General features: G+C 50.2%; 1 protein-coding gene across 1 annotated transcript in view; it reads left to right on the top strand.

Moving 5' to 3' along the window:
• The first annotated feature begins 2728 nt into the window (after positions 1-2728).
• Positions 2729-25336, top strand: part of LOC144179768 (uncharacterized) — a 567716-nt gene continuing 545108 nt past the window's right edge. The window contains 1 exon segment of the mRNA XM_077708207.1: positions 2729-3088. The gene's annotated coding sequence lies outside the window, so the exon portion shown is untranslated.

Consider the following 25336-nt stretch of genomic DNA (forward strand, 5'->3'; position numbering starts at 1 on the left):
TCAGTCGGTTTTTGTCGACGCTGGATTGGCCTAAAAGCTCAATCGTCATTGTCGTCGTCGTCTTTAACCACGCCGGAATGGCCAAGAATCTGATTTGGCGTTTTCACCGTCGTTACCGCCTATCGCGTCGTCCTCATCAGTCTGATGCTACGAACCAGCCGCCGTCGATGTAAGCCCGTCTGTAACGGTTGATATGTCATACTCCCGCCGTATGCACAAATGCTGCCAATAAAGAGCGCTAAGACCTTAATACTTTGATATAAGACTCTTTATATTGTCCTACAAAAATGTCTTTTCAGTAGTGCATTTGTGCATTGAAGTAAAGTCGCGACCTCAGAGGGGCTCGGTGTATAGCGTTTCAAACGAGGTTGTATATACTAGTTAATATAATGATCTAAGACCTTCATACTTTAATATCAGAATCCTTATACAGCTTACAAAAAAAATTCTTCTCAGCAATTGTAATAGTGCAGACGACTTCAAAGGGGCTGGTTGTATCGCAGGGCCTTGATTCTGCAATTCCGACTTAGGAGTTTCTGCAAGAATTTTTTTGATACTATTTCCACTTGATCTTGTCCGGCCAGGTTTGACTAACTTCTTATGTTTCATCAACTTCGTTCTCAGTCGCCGCTGGAGTGAAGCGGCAAATCCAAGAGTGCGCAGGAGAAAAGATACCAAGTCGCGTCGACTGCTCCCTGAGACCATTGCGTCCGCTCCCCCTATTGGCTGCTTTAAGCTGTACGCTGCACTAAGATCGTGAAACGAAGCATCATATATCTTTTTAAACTAATCAGCAATAACTACTGAGACATTCTTCGTCGTTGGTTTCGAGGGGCCTAAACATCAACGTCTGAACTATGCTCCGAACAATGCGTGTGTACTTACATCCCCCATCGCACAAGAGTTGTACCAACCGAGGCCCGAAAGGGCTAAAAAAACGCGACTACTTACTACAAGGAAGTCCCAGTGCCCGTGCTGGCGAGCTTTGGGACGACAATGGTAGACCGCAAACTTGGCCGCGTATTCGGTCGTGTGATCTGGATAGCTTATCGTTTGTGGCCATTTAAAGTGCAATCAGGGGCCGGCTGTAGACAAATTATTTTTTATCATCCACTCAATGGTATCACTCGTTGGAACGAGAATGAGTCTGAGAATTTATCGCTAATCAGGACGCGCGATGTTGCAAGCCGAATTTGGAGTACGCACGGAAGTAGTGGTATGACAGGAGAGGCGTATAAGGCAACCGGTAACATAAAGCTTGAAGACAAATGAAATTCCCTTGTTTATTATTCAAGTTAATTTCAAACAAGTGCGACGAGAGTTCTTTTTCCCCCAACTCCCCGTTTTCACCTGTGCAGTAGCCGGCCTGAAAACTCTTCATTGAACGCTGTCACACACATTTCGATCGTGTATACATCATTTCATAATCTCTTTCTTCGATCACGAGCTGTGGAAAATTCCTTCAAAGGCTGACCACTCTTCTTCGTGGTGCCTTGCAGTAAACGCTTGGTATTTAGCGGTCTACTATCGCTCGGAATCTGCGAACAGGAAGGGCCGCCAGCCGAGGAGGATGAGAGAAAGTGTTCTCTCCGCATGCGCGCGGTAGGTGGGAGGGCGACCTTGCCGCGGGGCCTACGACGGCCCTCCATGTACGACGGCCTCTCCCGGCTGGCGATCTGTCGGCGTCTTGATTTACTGTCGTACAACCGCCACTGCATGCCGCCACCGCGGCCGTACAATCTCTTCTGCGAGACATAATCACCCACCCTACGTCAGGAAGAAACAATTCCTAGCCGATCTAATGCGGTGGGGATATGCTGGTCATCGTAGAAACGTCATTGCATGATGCAGAGGCGTTGCTTCATATTGCGCTACTGCCATTTCCTTCTTGAGTAACGCCAAGGTTAAGTGACACGGGTAACTTTACCGATGAAACAAATACGGCTCTACCTGTGAACCCATAAATTTGAAAGATGAACGTGCGACGTCACAGTTCCGATAAACTGGCAAGGCAGGCTGTTTCACCCGGGTGGTACAAGCTCCACAGATATACGTGCTTGTACGCGTGTATATTTTCCCAACCTTTACCCCGATAAACCTTATCGGATGCTCCACTGCCTCTGCGACAAGCCTAATTGATGCTACGGCTGCTTCTATTTTTATGTGGTACAGCTCCACCAGGATGCAACGCGGAGCGGAAGGCCAACTTAATTGTGTGTTAACACGCACGCGATGAAAGCAAATTACCCCGACCTTGTTACTCCCAGCTGCTTGTCAACCTTGTGTCAGACCGGGTGATAAAGCAACAGCCAGGGCTCTTGCGTCAACGTTAAGTGAAAGCGCAATTGGTGACGGCAACATCAGCGAAAGTAAACTCCCGCCTTTTATTTTTACATTTGGCGCTGAACAGTTGCCGTCAGGGAGCAGCCAGTGCAGCTCGGCCAACGCCTAAAAGAACTCTCGTTCGTTCGTAGTCGCGGCTATGTGACAAATGAACATAGAAATGTAAAATTTGACAAGCTCTGTACGTAATGTGTCATGTACAACTCTCAGGCCAGTCTATAAACGCTTGTATTTGCCATATTTTCTGCCTTTCGTCTGCCGCCGGTGAGCGCTTGCGGCGCTAGCAGACGACGCACGTCTCCATGGCCGCCATGGCGCGAGAGCAGCGCCGAGAATACCCGTGGCTCCGCGAGAACTCTCCGACTCCCCTTCTCAGGCCTCCTCGCCCGCTAGCTCCTTGTCGGAGGAGGCCGCTGTCGGTCGCCCGCATGTGTTCCTTGTTTGTGTGACTCGCCCGCGCGTAGGATATTTTTTCCGAGTGCTTTCGCCGTGCTTCTTGGCTGCGTTTACAGTTAATGCATTTGGTGCTGCGTTGCGTGAGTGTGCGTGTGTGTTCCGATACCCTGTGCGTGTGTGTGAAGGCAGAAACGCCGCTGCCGGAACGCCCGGATACTCCGAACCGCCGCTGTCTGCGCTCACCACTCTTGTTTCGCGGTTTTCCGTCGTCTGTTCTACAACTTTCCCCATATTAGGCAAGCGAATTGTTTGGAATAGCCCCCACTCGGCGCCGGGATGCATATCTGAGGTGAGTGAATTACATCTGCGGCGTCACCGCGGCGCATGCTGTTTTTCTCCCGCTGACAAGCTCGCAGGAGTCGCAGAGCACCATGTGAGCTCTTACGACTTATAGAATCTTTATTGCCGTCGAACCTCCTCGTACCCTGCCGAGCCGTAGATGCTAAATGCACCAATTGACGCCCTCCTCGCCTCGGTGAGGCGAAGTCTTTTCGAGTACGGCGCTAGTACACTGGTTGAACGCTGTCGCGCTATTGTGCGGTACGCGCGTAAAATGCGATCATCCGCAGCGCCGACCCGGCTTGAAAGCGATAACCCGCGGTGTCACAAGTCGCTCGCAAGGCACGCTTTCGCCGTCTTTAGTTTTCCTACCGGATCACGCATTAGCCAGATGGCGTAAGGATGGGACGGCTAACCGTATCTGCGCAATTTCAACTGTTATCTCTAACCCGTCGTCATGATTGGTCAACTGTAATGCGTGTTTGGGTGTGTTGTGCATTTGGGTCTCATCGAGGCTTCCAAGGTCGTTTTCAGTGTTTATACTTGTTGTGTCGTACTCGAGTCTTCCCCGAGACTGCGGTGAACGTTCCAGCTTCGACTCGCCGTACTGCGGAATTGGGTAAACAGCTTCTATAGAAATATAACGTTTTCGCCGCTTCCGTTTCCTGCCTCGACGTTCGGCGCCCAAAATTTTTGCCGAGCGTAAAGCAGTGCTGCTGTGGAAGCATTTTGCGCACACAGCGGTATATCATGCCCCCCTTGCCGACTTTCGTTCCGTTCGCGTGTCCCACTGCGGACGCTGACCAGCTGCTCGCCACAGCTGTTCTCAGCGAAGTTCAAGGCGCCCCCGGGCCGCCGACGCAGCAGCGTCGGCGCGCGTGGCAGATTGGCTTATCTCCCGACGCGGACTAGCGGCTAAGCTGGGCTACTTTAAATTTGGGACCACTTCGTCGCGACTGTGTTTTACAACGCATTCGGTCGTGCTTCGACGACCGCCGATTCGTGCCGGGAATGTTGTGGCCTTCAGGAAGCCGACTCGTCGGCTGATTGATGACGACTTCTAATCTCCTTCCCAAGGCGGGTGGCTCAGAGTCGTCCCTGTCTTCGCGGGCGCCGTCCTTTCAAGGAACTATCTTGCTATGCAGGCAGGGGTTACGGATTTGTGCAGCCCAGCATGCATTGCTGGCTTCGCGGCTAGTCGCAGAACTCACGTCTGCGTCGGTGATGCAGTATTAACGAGCAAGAAGCCGCCGAACATTTGCGGGGTTGTGGTCTGTTTATATCGTGTGCGTCGATAACTCTGTTTAAACGAACAAGAAAGAAGCCGCCAAACGTGTGAGATTGTGGTTTGTTTGTCTCGTGTGTACAACGTGTTATACGACTGGCAAGATGAAATGCGATATGGCAAGTCATATGTCTATGGTAGCAGTTCGGCTCTCTCAAGTCTCGCACGAACCCGGCCATGGCGTTTTGTAATCGTTTTTGGTAGGGGCCCCGTCTCAGGCAGTAATAAAATTTCCCACGAGATCTGAGTAGATGCACTGGAGTGATTTACAGTTTTAAAACTGATATTTCCAGTCGTATACAAGCAGAAGCCAATAAAGTATGTTCGAACTAGTAAGTCTGGGAACACGATTTTCTTGTAAGGGACTCACATGTCATAGACCGAATCCCCCCCTCCATGGCAGAGCCAGTTTTGCTGCCGAGTTCGCGATGAGTGAAGCAAATAGTATATTCGCCATGACCTGGGCGTGCGTCTGCTTGCGCCAGACCGAATATATATATCTCAGCCACGGCCGCTCCATCGAGCGGCCGTCTCAGCCGATGTTTGAATTGAACTGTGTTTTATTTCCAAAGTGAGTATGCATTATTGACTCTTAGTTGTTTAAAAAGCAGCAGGCGCCATAATAATGACCAAGCAACAGTCGATGGCTCAATAATAATAAAAAAAAAAAAATCAAATGACCGAGACATGCAAGCAGCAAGCAGTGTCAAAATTAATATTCAACAGCACATAACAAGAACAATGCGAAGTAAATTATATAATACTACCCACTAACGATAAAATATTGTTTGTACTTGAAATGGCGGCGTGTTGCTTTAAATGTATTACCGAATGTGTTTTATAAAAACATTGTTAAATAATAGAAGAGAATTGGATCGTGTATCTCTACCATGGTACGTACAGTCACGAACAAATTAAATGCGAACATGTTAATATGAACCAGAACACGCTAGCAAAATTGAAGAGTACTGTTCGTGGAGGTCCAAAAGCGGCGCGCTATTGGTGTATTTCAAATGCCGCATTTCCCGACTTTGTAACTTTAATTATGTCACGCGTCAATTTGACTTGCGTGGAAAGAAATCGCGCTACTTGTGTTCGTATTTTCGTGACCGCGTTTCATTTGTTCAGTCTGTACACATGACAGCAACGAATTCAGTCTTGTATCGAAGAGCGTATGACCTTGGGTAGGAAGTTACAGTAATCCCTCATTCTAACGAAATCGCTTTACTCGAAGTGTCGCTTTATTCGAAATTTCTCCCGGTCCCAACCCAAACGCATGCATTTTAGGCCGCATTACTCGAAACGCACGTAGAACGAAGTGGCGAACGGAGGCGTACGTCGCCAAGCGGCGGCGAGGGGCCTTTAAAGGCTCAATAAAATGTTTGTCCTCCTCCTCAGGCTGTCAACATGGCGGGTCAGCGCAAGCTGGTGCTTCCTCGGCGATTTCCCGAGCTGGTCATGCTCGATTCGCGCCATTCGACGTTAGACAAACGGTCCAAAAGCCTGTTGTGCAAAACCGGTCAGTTTTCATGATTGCGCTGTGTACCCGCAAAGAGCGGTTAATCGTTTTTTGAGCTGCACAAACAAGACCTCACACTCGAGCCGCGGTATTTGCGGCGCTTTCCAGCGGGAAAATATCGCAGCGTTCCGTGACGCCCGTGAGCCTCATGCAATGCTTTGTCAAATTGGAGCATGGGTTGCTCGCTCCCGGTCATAACTTGAAACAGGCAAGCTTACTGCGTTTTCTTACACCCGGATCAAGTTTTGCTTCGCTGAATACATTCTGTTTTGATTCCTTGAAATTGTGGGGCAATAATTAAAGCTCAACTGCCTTAGCTTTGTTAGAGTGGTCGCGTATATCGAAATGCCGCTTATAAAGAATTTTTCGCCGTCCCGTTGACTTCGTTATAACGAGGGATTACTGTATATGATTAGCGAAATAGCTAATAGGACGAGCTGATCGTAAAGGGCAGTCAAAAGAAGACACCGAGGCTGTACTGATGAAGTTGGGTTAGGGGTGAAACGAGTAACCGCAAAGTCTGCTTGCCTGTGAGATAAGCAAGCAGGGGAGTAAGTAAATGCAATCTAGTCGTGTAGGTAATAAAACCAAAGCGGGATTGCTGGACATTGGGGCACAGTATGTATACGCAGTAAAGTAACCACGTAAAAAGCCGCGCTGCCCAAGTTAGCAGGGCAAGTAATTATGCGCGCCCTTTCGTAATTGACAGCGACAGGTCCTTAGATAAACGGGCCGGGTGCGGCATTTGATGGCACGCGTATACACTGCAGTGTGCCGAAATTGCCCTCGCACCGACCAAGCGGAGCTCGTGCTTCGACGCGACGCTTGGTTGGGGTTGGTCAATCGGTAATTGCTTCTTCGCTTCTTCTCTCTTTGGCCGTACGTGGCCCGTCTGGCCCTTTTGGCGCCTGGAGACGAGACAATTTCCTTCCTGTTAATGCGAGTCACGGTGATGAAGACACGTGACCTGCACAGTAAAATCGCGTTTTAACGAAGTCCTCGGGGCGGGAAAGCGACTTCGTTGTGAGCGGTAATTCGTTAAAAGCAGGTGCTGCAGTAGGGGGAGGGGGGTGCGTGAAACGTTTCGAATAAAGGGAAATTTCGAGCGAAGCCGTTTCTTTATAACGCGGCGTTACTGTATTTAGAGATTTATAGCAGAGCGGAGAAGCGGTTCCGGTACGGTACCCGGTACACCTGCGCATGCGCACAACCGGTATTTCCGCCTCTGCGCACGTGCATTGGCGCCAGTCGTCAGCCGGGTACCGTACCGGGACCGGTTCTCCGCTGTGCTATAACTCTTTTTGTCTCCTGCCTTGTTTTCTTACACTGGCGTCGCTTCACACACGTAATGATAAATGATAGCTGGCATCCGGGTGCTAGTTTTGTTTGGTCATCGACTGCTTCCATCCAAAATGCCGTCCCTTCTGAAAGATGCTAATTACGCCGTTGGCATTATGGTAACTACAACAAACAATAATAAAAAAGAAAATGCGGGCGTGTGTACATGTGCAGTGGCGTTTCAGTCTTCTGTCCTGTTTCCTTGCCTTCTCGGGGCATTGCAAATGGCCGCGCATCCGTGTAGGAGGTTTTTGTTTTTGCTTCGAGTGCCTAAGAAAAACAGCGGGGCTGGCGCGCCCCAGTGGCGGCAGTTGACGCAACATATTCGTCGCGAGAGCCGCGTCTTATCGGGCCAACGTCTCGGCGATCGCGGTTTGCATATAGAGGACTGACTCACGCTCTGCTTGAATTCGTTACGCTCGAGCGTCTCGCTCGAATGGAATGCTGTTCTGTAAGGTCCGAAAGCGAGTATCGAAATATGACTCCTCTCCGGAAGTGCGACGCCCTGCATACACGCATTGTTTCTGGGTTTCCAGGGCGTACGTATACTGCGGCGCAGTGAGGCGTGTCGCTCCTTATTTGTTGCCTGTGCGTGTGCGTGTCAACCTTGCGCACGACCAGGCGCACCTTTTTGCCGTTGTTCTTGCTCTTCTTCTTCTTCTCGTTACCGAACTCTTCTTCGAGGCGGCACAACATCTGTTACGACGAAAATAGCGGTCAGATGCAGCTGCGGAAGACGGCTGCGGTGGTGCCTTGGCGTCCCGCCGTTTTCGTGCCCCTCCCCCCTCCCGCGGCCTCGGCCTAAGGCAGTTGTCGCGTGTCCCGTAATAGCTCATGTTTTTACTCGTACGTTACGCGAGCTCTTATTTTTACATCCGTTTTCATTTTTTTTTGGTAAGTTAAGTGCGAAGAGGACGCGTGGTTTATCGGAAATGTCCCTCCTGATGGAGGGCTGCCATCCTGCCGCTGCGCGTGATGGGAACAGTGGGGCGCACGATGCTGGGCGGGACTTTCGTGTTGGTTCGTTTAATTATCCATAACAGTTTCCGTTCGGTGGGTTGTGGCCGATAAGATCTCCCACGCCATGCCTCAAAGGCGGCGGAACATGTAGGGGCCCTGTGGTTTAACTGTGTGTAAAGCAGTTGTTTATCGAGTACAGCGTGCCGCTGGAGATTGAAATGGGCCGATGAAAGTACCCAGTGCTGTGACAGCAACTTGTCTGTGTAGCTTGTGTACATGGTGCAATACTGGGGATTCCTCCTAGCATGGGGGGACATCATTATCATCGCCTTCCGCTGTTGAATGCTAGCTCTTCATTGCAAGGTGAAAGACGATTTTCAATGTTGTCCACCCGCATTTGTCTGTCTGGGCCAATCGCGACATCCCTTCCCTGCCAAATGTTCTTATCTCATCCGGTAATCCACCGGGATCACCGATGCTGGTGTCGTCCTTTTGTTGCCCGACATTCGGATGGCACGCCCAGCCCCATTCCCTCTTCTCGAAATAATCGAAGGGACAGTGTCCTCCAGCTTAATCATACCTAGCAGAATATCCACTCAAAATATTGCTTCCGAGTTCCCAGCGTCTTGTCGCGGCTCGGCTCTTTGTGTCCCAAAGCCATGAACCCACGCTCGGCAAGAGCGTATATCTGGTCATCCGGAAACCTGCTGCCAGGTGATGCGTGCAACCTATCTTCCGTGCCTGCGCCCCGTAAGCTTGCAATGGGAGTAGGCGCTCTATATCCACACGGCAGAGCACGCGGAATTCGCGCAAAGCCTGACGGTCCTTGCGTAATAATGGTCCGGTATCGGGGGAACAAAAATCACGTGCGTTATTGACCTACATAATTGTGCTTCCTAGCTAGCTAACCTTGTGTTTACGTCTATAACGTTCGTACGTACGATTAGGAAAACACAGCAGTGTGGATTGAAACCCCCTGTTTTTTTTTTTTTTTTTTTTTTTTTTTTTTTTATGGGGAGCGCTTTGATCGACACATGAGTATGCAATCGGTTTCCGAAGAAACGTTGCGGTATTCTACGGAAGCTATTGATAACGGCACGATAAAGCGATATGCCAGAGCGCGGAGTGTCGATCCGAGTGACGAAACCGCCGTTGCGTTGCATGCTTGGCTTGCGCTAGTGCAGGGGCGATAATGTCGGAAATGTGGGTGATGTGGGTATCTGTTTCAGCAAGGCCTTGGCCGGAAACAATAAAGGTTCCGTAACCGACCTTATCCTCTTTACCCGCGGGTAACCTTGTTGGTGCTTGCCCTAGGAGAGAGGCAGATAAGAGATAAGCGGGTGTGCATTGTCTGAAATAACTGGGTAAAAGGCGAATAAAGAGTGAGTAACCGGTCTCGAAGCATCACGGTGCGAACACTCAATTGGCGGTGCGCAATTTCCACTTCTTCTCGGGTTGGCTTATCTATACTGAATACAGATATGGCAGACCCGCGAACTGCCTGACTGATTCATCATCGCGGCGCAGCCCGAATCCTCGGACCCAGAGGCTTGAAATCTGGAGTCTAGTACATTCCTTCCAAGACGTAGAGCGTCACGAAGACTTAATTTTTTAACTCTCACCCGCAAGGACATGTAAAGTGCTTTTAGGTATTCTCACGGATTCGGCAACATTTGTTGCGCCCAATATGTTATCGCATTGATTTTTTTTTTTTGCGTGGTTCGATTATTTGCACAAATAAGTAGTACATAAGCCTGGATTTGAGGAATTTTCACCTCTTAACATCTTATAATAACATCTGGATAAACAGCGTTTTTTTTTCATAAACGCCGCATTAAGTCCATAAAATTCTCGAATTGGTTTTAGAGGAAAGCTGTATACCTCTAACACCCAGCGGTTGCATCGCTCTGGGCAAAAACGATTTCCGTGGCCAAAACTGCCAAGGCCCAAGACGCCGAGTGCATTCGTCAGGCTAATCGGGCATACAGCATAGAGCTCAGAATTCGTTTAGGGAAACCACAAAACGAGCATCGATACCACATTATGGATTATAAGGCTCCTGTGAACAATGGGTTTCCTCGCCATGTGTTCCTGGTAAAGATTATGTTTGCACAATATCTTTGGAGGCTAGGAAGGACTACTTTCACTAAATAGAGCAGTGCTTGCCCAAGACGCCGAGCGCATGCGTCAGGCTAGGCAGGACCCAGCATTTGCCGCATCTTTGGACACACTTCCGCAACTGAAACGCTGCGAAGCGCGGTATCTTTGATTTGCATTCGGAACTATGTCAGTCGCGCGCAGCAGCGAGCAGGGAGGACAAGCTAAGCCTTCCAGTGTTTAACGACTAAAACGCATAAACAACGAACCGTCGCAGTGCAAACAATTGTCACGTAATGCGAACTGACCAGTTATCATGGCGGCGGCACGAAACAATAGGAGAAAAAAGTACCGATACTCTTATCTACCGCTATCTAGTGACACTAGCTGAGCGCAAGCGACAAGCCCGCCGAGACGACGAGAAACATTTCATACCCTCTTCCGTCACCATTTGTAGTGGTTTACAACAGCTTTGCTGGACATCCACTTTTGCAGGGCGGGATGGTAACCAGTTCTTTTTTTTCTTTTTTTGCATGTAACGATTATGCCCAGAAATTTGTGAGGATAAATGTAGTGGCTTTTAGAAGTTCCACCCCTGGCGTGGTTACCTGTGATACACGTTTTTATAATCCCCCTCTTGCTTTATCAATACAGGAATGGAACTTGCTCCCGGCAAGTCTTGTTCATCTGACAGAATCATCTTCCTTTCAAACCGGGTTGCATTCATTTATCACCCAAAATATTGACCAGTAAGCCTTACGAACTGCTTTGTTGAAAAAGTGTTTTAAAATGCGCATTTTTTTGCAGTTGAAGTTGTCTATGTAGTGTAATCCTGTAACGTGCGCAAATTTTGGAAATGTTTGATTTTATTGTATGTATGCTTTGCTATTTGACTACGGTCGATTTCGATCTTACGGGTTGCTCTTGCTAGCACCTTATACATAACCCTGTTGCAGTACTAACTTATTTGCGTTCATACATGCCCTGTTAAACAAAAAAGACACGAGGAAGAACGATCAATGATGGATGTATTCTGTATGTCACGCCTCGTTCAACTGTGAAATAGTGTTGTGTTTGTATTTAACCCCTTCCCCCCCCCCCCCCTTTGTAATGCCCATCACGGGCCCTTAGGGTACTAAAATAAATAAATAAATAAAATAAAATAAATATATTTTCAGCCCGTAAATTAATCAAATTTCTGAGCCCGTTTAACGGTTACTCGTGCATATGTTTAAAAACACGTCTCAGGTTTATGCAATTTCACCCCTAGCCAGGATAAATGAGTAAGTGCCGTCTGGTTTGGTGGAGTCGTATCGTCCAGCTCAATCTTGGGCCTAGAGGCTTGAAATGATGAGGACGCATCCCTCTAGTGATGTGGCGGCTCACTGATGGGGTTCGAAAGAAAAGATCTCGCTAGAAGTATGAAAAATAATTTTTTTGTGCGTAAGCTAATTGAGTAGCGCGGCCATGTTTTTCCAGGTGTTTTTCCCTTTAAAAATAAGGGCGGACGGAGCCCCCCAATAATATGATCTGGAAATGGCGGCTGGAAATGCGTCGCTTCTGTACTGCAAAACTCTTCTAAAACACATCACACTGACCACACCGCAAAATTCAGAACCCTATTCGTGATGATGTTTAAACATTTTCGTTGGGAAAAGTACTTGGTAATGGAAGAAGTACGGGTGCACGATATATTAAGTTCTGGTAATCAAACGGCTTTCATTTTTTTTTGACCTCATTACTTTTTAGGAAGTCTGCTTAAAACCAGCCGTTTGAATTTTCTTAGGGTTCATGCGCAACAAAAAATCACGTATCAGGGGAGACAAAATAGTAACCCACTACAACGCCCGAGTAGTTCACTTCTGTATCAGGAAACGTGGGAATGCTGCTTCTATGGATAACTACGGGAAAGTGGCTCCATTTCAAGATAAGACGCCGATTATAGGGTGGCTATTCTTCATATGGAGTTCCCGGCGCTCGGGTAGTGGGTAGGTAGAGCGAGCGAGCTCGCGTTGGCGGGGTCGTTTGTCGACTCGCATTCGCGATGTTTCTTCCACGATAGGTCTGTCTAAATTAATGCTCGAAAGCCCGTTGCATATGAGGGATTGACTTGTAAGCATGCGTGACGCCCCCCCTCCTCCAACCCCTGCTTACGCCGAAATACTGTGTTTAAGCAAAAATCATCGCGGCCGCATTTCTAAAAAATGCCGGATGAGTGTGCCGTGAACCTTTTTTAGGGAGTGGAGTACAAAAAATTTCACATTGGAGTCTTGATTGAGTAGATGAGTGTTATTCTGTAGTTGCGAAGTGCCTTATTTTGATGGGAAAAGTAAGGTGCCAAGTATCTGCGCCATAAGTCATCACCAGCCGTGCGTATTGGCTGTGTACCTTTTTTTTTTTTTTTTTCAATGGCGAAAGTACCAGCCTACTGTTCAGTGCTGGAAAGTGCTTGTCGAATGCAACCCCGCCCATACGAATTCGACCCCGAACTTCTTTCTTGTGGTTTGGATCAGTCCTAACTACTTGTACAAGGCAGTTTTATTTGTACACCTCTTCAGGCATTTGATTACCCAAGCCAGCGATGATGCTTTCTTCGTGTATGATTAACATTACTTTCGATTTGTTGATATTAATTTTTAACCCTTTTAGGGGCTTTCTGAGCACAGTTCCTGGAGCATTCTTTGCGCGTTGTATCGAGACTTTGCAGACAAATCGCAAATCGCAAGTGGCTTAAATATTCTCTATTTCTTCATATCCCCGACTTCTTCCCTGGCACAATCTCCCTAAATGCATCCTCCAGTCAGTCTGTAAACAATTACGGAGGGGCAGTGTCTCCTTGCCTGATGGTCTTCTTGATATGAAACTTTTCGATCTGATGAGGAATTGTCCTGCCCGTGCATCCCTTGTATATGCCTTCCAGTATCTCTCTACTGCGTTGGTGTCTACTGCATCACTTTTTTTTCGCGATCTGCAAATCCCACGTGTAGGAGTTTATTATGCTCCGTAGGGTTCTTTGTTACCTGACTGACAAGCCTTTCCTAGATCCAGCCTGCCGTCTTGGTTTGTTGGAAATCTAGGTTGCTTATGTGGTTTATTATTTACGTTTATGAATAACCTGTACAGAAAACAGTCGGCTGTTAGGTCGGTAATTCCTAAGCTTTTTTACATCGCCCTTCTTGTGGAACAGAATTAAGTTCGCATTTCTACAGGGTAGGGGAACCTCTGAAGTTCTGAGGAATGCTGCGAATGATTTTGCACGCGCTTTGCTACTATATTGCATCCTGATTCATTTAGGTGATGCGTGGCTATTCCCTCGTATCCTGCAGCTATACCTCGTGTTTAGCTACTGTTGGAACCTTACGAACCAAATCAGTATGGGCGTCGGCAGGGGGTGCAAAAGGGGCACTGCACCCGCACCCCCTCAACCTACAGCAACAAAATTGTCGCTTCCTCCCACACCTTTCCCCCCCCCCCCCCCCCCCAATTGCAACGGGTTTGCCCCATTAAGACAAAATCCTGCCGACCATCATGCAAGTCATTCCTTTCAGTGTTGTTTCCTGGCCTTACGTTGCTAGCGTACAACTCGATCTGCGTAGAAGTTTTCCGCTGCTTGCACTGTCGCATCCATGTTGTTCGTTATGTCAAAAGTTTCGTCTCTGAGCGCGTACGTTTTATCTTTGCCGATTAACGAGCTTCTTTGCCCTTAAATTACACTCTAAGACAATTCCTGGTTCAACTTCACCACAATTCACTCGAATGATCAAGCCATGCTGCCAAGCGGAGGATGCGAGCACGGAAGAGGGGTAAAAACGTCGTAGGCGAGATCACTCTACGTCTTCACCACAATGCTCCATAATGACCTATGGAAGTGGCCTTGTGTGCAAATTCGGCGAATGACGAAGCCCAGCATACGAAGCACAGGATTCCAGGTGCACCGAATTTGGGAAGTCCATATTTCTTGCGTAGCCATGACCAACGTTTTTAGTTTTGGCCATGGCTACCTAAAAGTAATCGCAGTAGGCGGATCTTACCGCACTAAAACATTTTGGGAGTGTCCGCAAGGTAAATAATATTGTGCGTACTGGCGGGCGGATGGCGGTGCCGATGCACCATAACGACCTCTTACGGTGCCAGTTCCAGCGCCAGGGCCGGAAGGTATGTGGTGAGGTCGCCGCTTGTATTCCGATCATTAAAAAAAAAAAAAACTGTATTCCGAAGCCTTTGTCTACACTGTGAGGTCACCTGCGTAGATGGCGAAATGTGCTGCGGAGTCTTGTGTTATCTGCTGTGGGTAACAGTTAGATTGAAGAGCACGGGCCCGCTGATAGAGCCCTGGGGTACTACACTACACAGACAACAGGTCCTGGGGCTTAATCCCGGCTGATTGCCGCTGGGGGTTGGTATCGATGTACGAACGAATCCAAGTGAGGGGTTTACTTACTGGGGAAAACTTGTGCCAGTTCAAATAAGATAGAAATCTGATTAACATGATTCTTTAGAGAAAAATAAAGCGCGGCTAACTTCCTCACCATGATAAGTAGTTAATGTCAAGCTTGTATACCCTATGTCATCTTAATCCCAGCTCAGTTGGCGACTGGCATCTATTATCTGAGTCTGTTGTCTATGTTCGAGTATCTAATCTCATCAGTGCTAAAACAATTGCTGTCATTTCCAACCCCTGCTTTCTTTAGTCGGTCTCTCCGGCGAATCGCTACCCAGATTATTTTAGCATGTATCGATGACGGTCATGTGACGTCATTGCGATATGTTCGTTATATTTACTGCGAACTCCCAGACCTCCCGGTGGGCAATTTTGACTAAGGAGGGAGGGGGGAGTCGTTTGCACTATTTAAATCAAGCAATCAAAGAAAAAAAAATCGGTGGTAAGCATGACAGAGCTTGCCGCAATGCACCAAGAAAATGTGTCACAGCTTGAAAATTACACGACATAGGTACAACAAAAAACGCAAGTAGTTGGCGCGCGCGCGCACGTGTGCGTGCGTGCGTGTTTCAACGACATGGCAGGCATTGTAAGTCTAGCCAATGGGTCTTTTGCGCATACGGCCGCTGCCGCATTAAAGTAGAGGCAGGCTTTGACCTCCCAATTTCTGCTCTGCCCCCCTCCCCTTCTTTCCCCCCGGTGCTCCTCGTGCGCAGTTTTCGCTGCCTTCGGCACTGCCTTCGCAGTTCCCAGTGCACCCCGCGGCGGACAGGCCATTTTTCTCGCCTTTCCCGCGTAGCCGGAGGAGGCCGCATTCGCTGCAAGAATTTATGGGCCCCTCCATCTCATCGCAACACGGCGTCGCATTCCCTGTTGACGCTTCCGTTCAATGCGCGCGCCCGCGGCGTGCACTCGCGAAAAGGCGTCCCACATATGTATGCAGATGAAGACTTCTGTGCGCGCACGCTATGCTGGGGTGCACTCTGGCGGCGGCCGACCTGCATGCACCGGGGCCTTTGAACAGCGCTGGCATGCCGGAAAAGAAAGGCCGCCAACAAGAATGTGCAGCGTCGTGATTCCTTTCATCGTTAACGCCGTTTCCTCTGCTTTTTCGACGCCGCATGTATATGCTGCGCTGCTTGCAAACCACGCGCCACTCGTATACCTCGTTCCTGGCCCGGAGGCTGAGTTATTACTGCGCTTTTCTCTTCCTCCTGTTTCCTTCCTCCCTCTGACAGCCAGCGCTGCGCATGCATTCCTGCGCCGTGCATGCACGCGTACGACGCCGGCGAGCGCGACTCGGAGGCGCGAGGCGCTCGCCGGCTCGTGAGTGTGCCGTGTGCGCGAGCGGATGTGTGCCCGTACTTCGTACACTTTACCTGTACCAAACAACGGGCGGCTGCGGCGGCGGAGCTTTCGTGTCCTCCGTGCTTCCTCATGACTGACTCTTCACAAAGTCTCCTTTTCAAGGCCGTATTCGGCTCCGTCGAGGGCACCGTGGCAGAAGACTGCGCTTTCTTTTCAATGGGGAACGCGGCCAAATAAACGAGAGGGTAGTTTGCCGTCGCCCGAGCGCCGGGTCGGCGTCGCTGTAGCTCGGCGTGTGCGCGCGTAGATTTGAGTGATGCAGGGGTACGGATAGTTGAGGACTTGATCTGCAGTCCTCTAACGTTTTAAGGCATTGGTTAAGACGGAGTACTGAGCCGGGCATGCGCCGTTTGGTCAGCCCACCGACTGGACCCGGAATAAAATGGCTGATCACGGAAGAGCGTCTCTACAGAATAACAGGATGACTCAGCTTTGCCACTGCCGTTGCTGTACTGAAAGCGGTGTTTAGAGCAGTCTTTATATCAGCGCTTTCCTGAGAAAAGTTGATGTTGTAGATGCCGGAATATGACTTTTTGTGTGCAAAAATAATGCTCGTTACCCGCACTCTATTAGGCGGCGAGTGGTGATAGGCAATTTTCGGTGTTCCCAATAAGCTTGGTACAAATTTGCCTTCTCGAAAGCACGAACATCCTAGTTGCATCCTGTGTGAGCTGGGCCTATACTCAGCAGTGGCCGTACTGTATATATGTACGTGCGTGCTTGCGTCCGTAGCATGCCACGGGCATGCAACGATACTTTCTCAGGGCCACCGTGCGAACCAGGAGAACCTGGCCCGTTGATGTGCACCTAGGTGTACAGGTCTGCTCCGTATAGAGATCAGCGCTCTCTATACGGAGCTATAGAGCAATCGCTAGCAAATCTGGCTAGCAATTGAATTCGGGCAGAAGTAAGGCTTGTGAAGTCAGGTGAGGGCGGGGAAACTTGCCAGTATACTCTATACTGCGCCAGACTTTGCACACATTACTGAAAAAAGTGACAATTATAATTACTTCACTGCCATTAGTAACTTATTACAAGGACAATTACAGCCTCATAAATAATCGGAAAATTACTCCAGAGTAATCGATTACTTGCCGCGTTACTCCGTACGCAGCTTTTGTATTACGGTAACACGTATATACGCATATGGCGGGGCATAAATGGCGAGGCCGCTCAGTTCTCCGGAGCGAATGAATGAATGACACTAGTGCAGAGAGGAGGCTAGAAAAAAGCCCTGTGGGTAGGGGATGGAAAATGGGATTGCTCACAGCTGAGTGAGCGACACCAACACCCCCAATCCCTCTCGTACAAAGTAAATGAAACAAAAAGACCGCTATTTACCGGCATTTGTATAGAGGCTGGATAAGCTCTTTTTTTTTTTTTTGTATCCGGATGCAGTCGCCTGTGTGCCAAAAAGAGAGTTACCCAGGAAACGAAGTATCGTGAAGTGTCGTACGAATCCTCGAGGTTTCGTGCGTAGTGGTATCGAAAGAAAGGAGAGCGTTGACTGTTTTTTCCCCTAACCTCCTCGCAAAAAAAAGAGAGAGAGAGAGAAAAAGTCCGGAGTCGAGAAATATTCGAGTACAGAAAAAAAAGTAACTGCATTACAAGGATTGCTTTAAAGGAGCTAATTGAAGCGTTACAAAATTACAGTGAAATGTGATCGCTTACAAGTAATCCATTACTTGTAACGCGTTCCGTACAGGCTTGACCGGTGCCCGTCCAAATAGAGCAGCCGTTTCTTGGAAAGGAAGATCCACGGGGCGCCGTCGTCTTCGCTGACGCAATCAGTCGGGTGCCTCCCTCAGGTCGTCGACAATTAGCGCCGACCTGACTCCGCGAAGACGAGAAGGCCGCGCAAAAACAACGTCGTTATTCGCAGTGGTCTTGTTGCCTGGCGGGCTGCAGCTTTCCTTGGGCGACAACATCGTTCACGTAATGGAGTCCTTCGGTTTCTGATTACTCTGACACCAGCCGATACGGATACGCGTGCACGTAGGACGGAACAGTCGGAAAACGACGAAAAAGAAAACGTAATTGGGCAACGTGCGAATAATATATATAAGCCCCCTGTTACATGGTCTTTTTTTGTCTTTCTCTGTCGTTTCTTTTTTTTTTCTTTAACGAAAATCTTCCTGTGTGTTAATTTTCTCTATTTGTTTTCGAGGTCGAAGCTTCGAGCGATCGTGAAATCGATGTCATGTAGCACGTCCCAGAAAATAGTCACGGGCAACTCGACAACTCCGACTTTGTGGCAGCTTCTTCCGATCCATCACGCGTGCGGAACGAGAACACGACCTTCTATGTCGTATGGCATTGTGCTGATAAAATAAATGAAATTCGGTACTTCGATACCACACAATGTTCCCCGTGGCCTGAAACCAATTATGGGACCGCCTGCCGGTGCCGTCTGTGGATAGCTCTGCTCCAAAGCTGCGAGGTCCAGTTTGCCCCGTGCGCTCTTTCCGGTGAAAATGAAATTCTTCACCCCCAGCGATATCCCCCTTGCCTCTCTCCAAATCTTGCGTTCTGTCGACACCGTCTCGAATGCGGCGGTGTTTGTTTTGCGTGCCAACAGTATGCACCATGGGCTATGCATGAGGCGCGCCGTTGTGGAAATACAACGGATTGATCCACACTACGTATACACATGCGCCGAAGTCTCTACACACGAGAGTTCTTGCTTATCGCCTTTATCAGATAACCAGGCGCCGCGGTCGGGAATCGAACTCGTGACCTCGTTTTAAAGCACGGCGACTTGGCCAGTGACAACAGCGGCGGCTCTCACGACCTTTTCTTCGACAAAAAGGGACGTCGAGAAATATCGGGTTCACCTGGAAGCATGCAAATATTCAATCCACCACCCCGAAGAAACCGTAGGTTAGGGGCAGCGTGGTGTGGTGGTGGTGGTGAAAACGCTTTATTGAGCTGGAAGGGAGTTCCTCTCTTGCGGGGGGCGTCCTCAGTCCAGGAGGCCGTGCGCACGTGCGGTCAGTTGCGCCCGGGATATCAGCTCTTGCTGCTCACCCAGGTCGCCGCTAGCCAGCTGGCCCTCCAACTGCTCAGGGGTTGGGTTTGGAATGGGGAGCAGAGTTGGGGTTAGGTGGCACTCCCACACCATGTGGTATAGGGTGCGTGGGGCTGGGCGGTGTTTGCATTTTGGGGAGTACTGTGCACGATAAATAGCATGAAGGCGTGTGCCATGGGGAAACGATCAGCGCCAATTCCCGATGCCCGCATCGTGAGGACACCGGGTCACACGGCTCTCCCTGGGGGTGAGGCGGCCCACACCTCTGCCCACGCCCTCATACCCCGGTCACCCTCGGAGGCTGACGACCCGGGTGCTTCTCCGCCCGTGCCCCTCCGCTACGCTGACATCCTAGCACATTTGCGCCGACGGCGCCAGCGCTTTTCTCCACCCCATCCGAATCTACCGAAGACAGACGAGTGCATCTTACGGCTGCTGCAAACCAACACCTTTCCCCAGGGGAAGCGTGAAATCTGCGCATTATGTCTTAGTTCTGACATTTTATATTTTTCCTTCACTTTTCACTTTTCAAAATGCAAATCACGGCGAGTAAATATTTCGGAGGTAAATATTTTGTTACGTTTAGTCCACTTGTTGTAGTACTGCAAAAGAACCGTGTTATAATACTGTATGGAACAAAAGTACTACGTAGTATAACGCGGTAGTTCGGCTTGACCGGTTCAACCGGCAAGGTTGGAAACTCTGTATTAGAGCTGCGACGTGTTTACATTTTTAATCCGAACTAGGCGTGCACGTGCTAATGACGTCCCGCTGTTTATTACTCCTGCCGTCACGCCAGCCGCAGAAGGGATAAAAACTCGGGACTTTTTTTTTTTTTTTCTCTCTCTCTCTCTGAACAGCAGCTGTACGAGATGGGGGTCCGGTTGGAAATGGGAACTGTGCATGTACGCTGGCGTAGGGCTGTGCACAGCGAGCTTGCGGGTGCATTAATCTCCTACAAGAGGACGCGTAAATAGTCGTTCTCAGTGCGGTGCCTCTGGTTAGAGGACGTAGCAGCGCCCGAGGCTGCGCATGGAGTGCTCGCTCTTCTCGTTGCTTGCCCCGTCCCCGTGGCTGCTGCTTTTCTCGGAACACGATCGGTCTTCGGTTTCCAAGTGATGACATCCGTTTCTTCTTCGCTCGCCCGCTGGTCGCTTTGTGGGAGCAAAAAGCGCCAGTGCCTTCATTTCGCCGCGAACCCGGCTTGTAATTAGCTCGGCAGCGCCGTTTCTTATTTGCCCATTGCCCCCTGGTGTCGAAAGAAAGGTGGTCAGTAATGCCGCTGCTCGCGGATGATTGGTCGGTAGCAAAAGACGCCCCCGTAGGCGCCGGGCTCCCGTTTGCTTCTCTCGGACGTGGTGCTGGTATTTTTCCGATCCAGCCGGCCGCTCCTGTCGGAAAACCGTTGTTCGGATCACGTGTTGCGCGGCCACTGGGCCGTGCGAAACACGGACTACCTACTGCGCTTGCGTGCATCTTCCGTGCTACCTTCTTTCCCAGAGTTTAACGTACACTCACTCCGCGTTTCGTGGAACCCGTGCTATTCTTTCTTTTCTTCTTGTTTATGCACTTTATAAGCGACCCCAAACCATCCACCGCCGGCGGCGTCGGCGTCCGCAGTGCTCCTCTGAAGAAAGAAACAGCATCCGGCGCCAGGTTTCGATCCGAGGACTTTGCTGGCCGCAGCCCGACGCTCTACCGAATAAGCCACGGACGCGACGCTGACATCGGTGTCAGAACGCGCCTTATATCTTTAACGCATTCAAACTACGTCGTCAGCGGCGTGCGTTGGCGACTCAGCGGCGTTATAGCGGCTTGATAACTGCGTGGTGTACACGTGATACTACAAACCCGATGGAAGAGATGGAAGAGAAGGCGGCGAGGCGGTGGGCTGCGGGGGCCGAGCGCAAGCGCCGCAAGCGGGCCGACAACCGTGCATTCGCACTTTCACATTCTCCCCCTCGGGGAAATGCGGGGGAATTTTCTTTTTGTTTCCACAATCCCTCAAAAATGCCGAATGGGGCAGTAAATGGTTGGCGGATGGGCGACCTGCGCCCGTTCATTGCTGATAACGGAAGTGCCCTTCTCAGTAGGCGTGTTCTGGGGCGCCGCATGCACAGAAACGTTTCCAGACTGTTTGTGCGCTCGAAAGGGCGCCGTACCGGGTCCGCGTTCGAGACCGTCAGCTGGTAGCACCCTCATGGAGGCCGTGTTCGTCACCTGCGGCTCGCTGATGATGATGATGAAAAAAAAAGAAGGGAGGGGTAATAGTGTGGAAGCTGCCAGCATAACTTCTAGGAAATATCATGTACTTGGTCTATATATTAGACGTTTAAACACTTCTAAAGACCATCTCGGAAGCCAAACCCCCCATTCTCTCCCCTCGCTAAGTGCTTTACTGTGCGCTTATTTCTGCGTCTGTAGTTGTCATCAGACTTGGGCGCGTTTGCAATTAAGAGTGCACAGTCACTTTGGGACGTAGCGGGGAGTCGGAGATTGCGCCGTGGATGTAGTCGTGGCTGCGCGTGTACTATTTATTGTCAGTGCTTGTAATGGCACGTCAGGCACCGGACCCCAGATCCGCAACCCTATAAGCTGAGCTCATGCGCCTCGTTTCCTTGCTGCAAGCTGCGATGTGCTGTTTGTCGCGCGCGGTGTTTACGCCCTGTATTTGCATGAACGCGAGGCTGCGTCCTTGGTCTCGATCAATACGTGTTCGAACGCAGCTGCGTGCGGTAGCAAGCTCGCCGAGGAAGGAATCAGGCTAATTGAGCCCGCCCTTCCCGAGAAATGTCCCAAGAAGCCAGAGGTTGGGAAGCACGCCGGGGCAAATGGCACTTCCATCCGGCGTCGTCGCCAGGCGCATGTTCGATCGCCACCGTGCTCCCGAGGCAATCTTTCTCAATGTATCGCTCCACATTAGGCGTTGCTTTTGCGAGGCTGAATAATTTCCACCGTCGACGTTTCAATAGCACGAGAACATCCAGATGTTTCCACGCATAGCGAGGAAAGTACGGTGAACACTCGTTACGACGAGATCGCTTTGTGAGCAGTGTTTCATAGTCTTCATTGCCTACCACCGAGACAAAGCGCTGCATCGCCCCTTTTAACGAAGGATCGCTTGTAACGAAGCCAGATTTCTGCCCGAGGACTTCGTTATAACGATGCCTTGCTGTATCGCGTTCAAGCGCGACAGCCGTGTATGTGGGTGGTGACGGCGTATACGCGTGTCGCGTCCTTGGACGCGGGGTTCTCGAGAACCCCGTGTGCAGGGCTTCTCAAGAATCAATAGCATTCTCGAGAAGCCCTGCACACAAGGCTTGAGTGTGCTCATTCAACGGCGCCCCCTCTCCACGACGCTCCGTGTCCCTTTCGGCACCGCAAACCCACGCCTTCGTTCTGTGATGAATTAGAATGCCTGGAACGCTGGAAACATCTCTCATTTCCCACCAGAAATCCAGAAGAAGACGGCTTACTCCGAACGCGTGGGGTGCGCGCAGCTTCTCAGACGTCCTGTCCGTCTGTAAAATTCGCGCCGCCTGCGAGTCTCCGCTCCGGAGCCTCCGCAATCACCCGCCAGTGTGTCCTCGCTTCCTACTTTCCGGGCTTGATGCGGAAAGGCGCGGCCTGCAAAGCCGCCTCCGAACGTCTCTCGGGGGCGCAACGGGGGGCATCTCGATGCAGACTTGGGTGCGTTTGATAAACGCGGGCGCCCCGGATGGCAGCTTTCTCCTCATCGCCGGTAGACGTATCGATTTCTTCGCGCTGCTTGCGCGCGCATTCCAGCCGCGTTTGACGAGCAGTAGCGCTCGTTGAGCCCGCAAAACACGCGTCGGGTGGCGGCGCACGTGCGTAGGGGAGGGAGCAGGTGGTGGAAGTTTGATCGGCGGCATCTCTCTCGGATGTCTGCTGTTGATCCTGGAATGCGCCGGCACGTTCCCTCCCCGCCGCCGATGTCCTTGGCGAGGGGGAAGAGTCCGTGCAATGCCCTTGCGTCTGAGCGGCCGGCGCGGCGCCGGATCACGATGCTGCCTCGGCGGCCGCTGGAAAGGGGTTGTGGCCGAGCCAGACGTAACGAAACCCCGCGTCGCCTTGAGCCCTCTTCGGAGGCCGATCTAGGGGCTCTGTAACTGAGACGCGGGGGTAGTCTGCTACGCCGCCCCTTCCTCCCCTGCGAGCCCATGTTTGCTTGCTGCCCTCGTAAAACTGATAGCGAGGCAGTAAAAGGGAGGCCTCACCAGGCGAACGCGCAAACTGGCTCCTCGGATTAGAGATCATTTCGTTGTGTAATTATTGGGTTACTTTATCCCCTCTTCTCTTTCCTCATTCCAGTTTCAAACACCAGGAACACACAGAGCGTCCCCTACACACACACACGCTCATATATATATATATATATATATATATATATATATATATATATATATTGTCACGGGACACATGCGCGGGTAGTGTTCCATAGTGCATGGGTCCAGACAGGAGACGACGATGACGAAGTGGCTGGGTCCTAGCGCGCGCTATCTTATGGCCGCCATGTAAATACTGGTAATAGATCGCTCATCTTTCTTCGTCCCGTTTATTTGCGCTGTTTTCCATGTTTTTAACATGCACCAACCAGCCCACTTGCTTCCCGTTTTAAGACAATGGTGATCCAGTTTCAGAACCCTTCGGACTGAGTGGGGGGAGGGGGGGGGAGTTGCATTATGATTATTATTATTTTTTTGACAGGGCGTCATCGGTTCCTCTAAGAAAGCTTTCGCTTTAAATATGTGTTCCGAAAATGGCACATTTGACACGTATTCGGAAGTTCGTGAATTCGATTCCCGCCTTTCTCCCCTTTCGTTCGTTTCAAAAATAGTGAGCGTGCTCCAGCGCTCTCGTTTCCCGCTCGTCGTCAGGTGTTAGTAGTGAACGCACGCGCGGCCGGCATGTCAAGCCCCACGTGCAGCCCTCTCGCGCCAGCCGCGCAGTGTTTGCAAATCCCAAGCTTCTGCATCCGCTGCTCGTGTCCCCTCGGGCGATAAATCATACAGCGGCGCTGTTGCATCACGGGGGCGTAATTTCGTGTACGCCGACCCCCGCCTGGCCACCAGTGTAGCTGCATACTGTCGCGTGCTGGGGAGAGAGAAGGGGAGGGGCGTTGGCCTCGGGTCACCTGCGTCCGTCGTGACTTGCAAAGCCGATAGTCCTGCAATCCGGCAGGTGTGTGTGTGTGTGTATGCAGTGCGGCGCTGCTGTATTCACCTGGCCGACTGGTTAGTGCCGTCCAGCGGCCCGGATCGTGGTTCATCCGGTCTCGCGCGCATAGTTTTCGCTCTTTGCCCTTCATTTCGCTCCCGCTTTCATTCGATCGAACCCCGGTGTCGTGCCGGCCTCCTCCGCACCTGTTGCTTTGTTTGTGCTGCGCCGGTAGCGCAACGGAGGGTGTAACAAACGCCCCGCGGGAAAAGTGCGCGGTGGACCACAAAACCGGTTTCCGCGGCAGTCCGTTTATTGTGACCGGCATGGATGAAAGCTCGACTTCGTGAACTTTAAACACACTCAGTCTAATATAGGAATTGGTTGTGAATACTATGGGCAGGGAGAATTCTTAATTAGCCCCTTGTTTTGTTTCCCCGAGTAAAACCGAAACACCGAGCCAGCCGTTAGTCTTGCAGCCGTGTATCACATGATACGTAGCTTCCACCGCCAATTAATTCGATTTTCTCCCCTTAGTGTGCTTTTCAGCGAGCACTGAAGATGCAGCATATGTACGCTACTTGGTACGGGAAGTCGCGCCTACTGTTTAAAAAAAAAGCGATGCATACGAAATATTGCGTGACCTGAAATCCAATCAATCAATCAATCAATCAATCAATCAATCAATCAATCAATCAATCAGTCAGTCAATCAATCAATCAATCAGTCAGTCAGTCGGTCAATTAATCAATCGAACGTCACGAAAGCTGCTGTATATTGTAACGTAGTATTACATACTGCCGCTACTGTAGCATGAAGATCGGAAGGAAAAAGTCGAGACGTCGAAGAGGTTTTAAAGGTTAACTTGTTTACTTTACAGATGACATTGGTGACATTTAGCACATATGAATTAGAATGAATACACTTGTTACATAGGTGAAAAAGACAGTCAACAGATTAAAGGGACACTGAAGTGATATGTAAACATTGCGGGATTACTAGCGCAAATTGTAGTCCGGAGTCCCCAGGCCATGTTTCGACCAC

The sequence above is a fragment of the Haemaphysalis longicornis genome, unplaced genomic scaffold (genome assembly GCF_048455015.1).
Source record: "Haemaphysalis longicornis isolate Haplotype H1 unplaced genomic scaffold, Haemaphysalis longicornis Haplotype H1 scaffold_4, whole genome shotgun sequence".
Lineage (NCBI taxonomy): Eukaryota > Metazoa > Arthropoda > Arachnida > Ixodida > Ixodidae > Haemaphysalis > Haemaphysalis longicornis.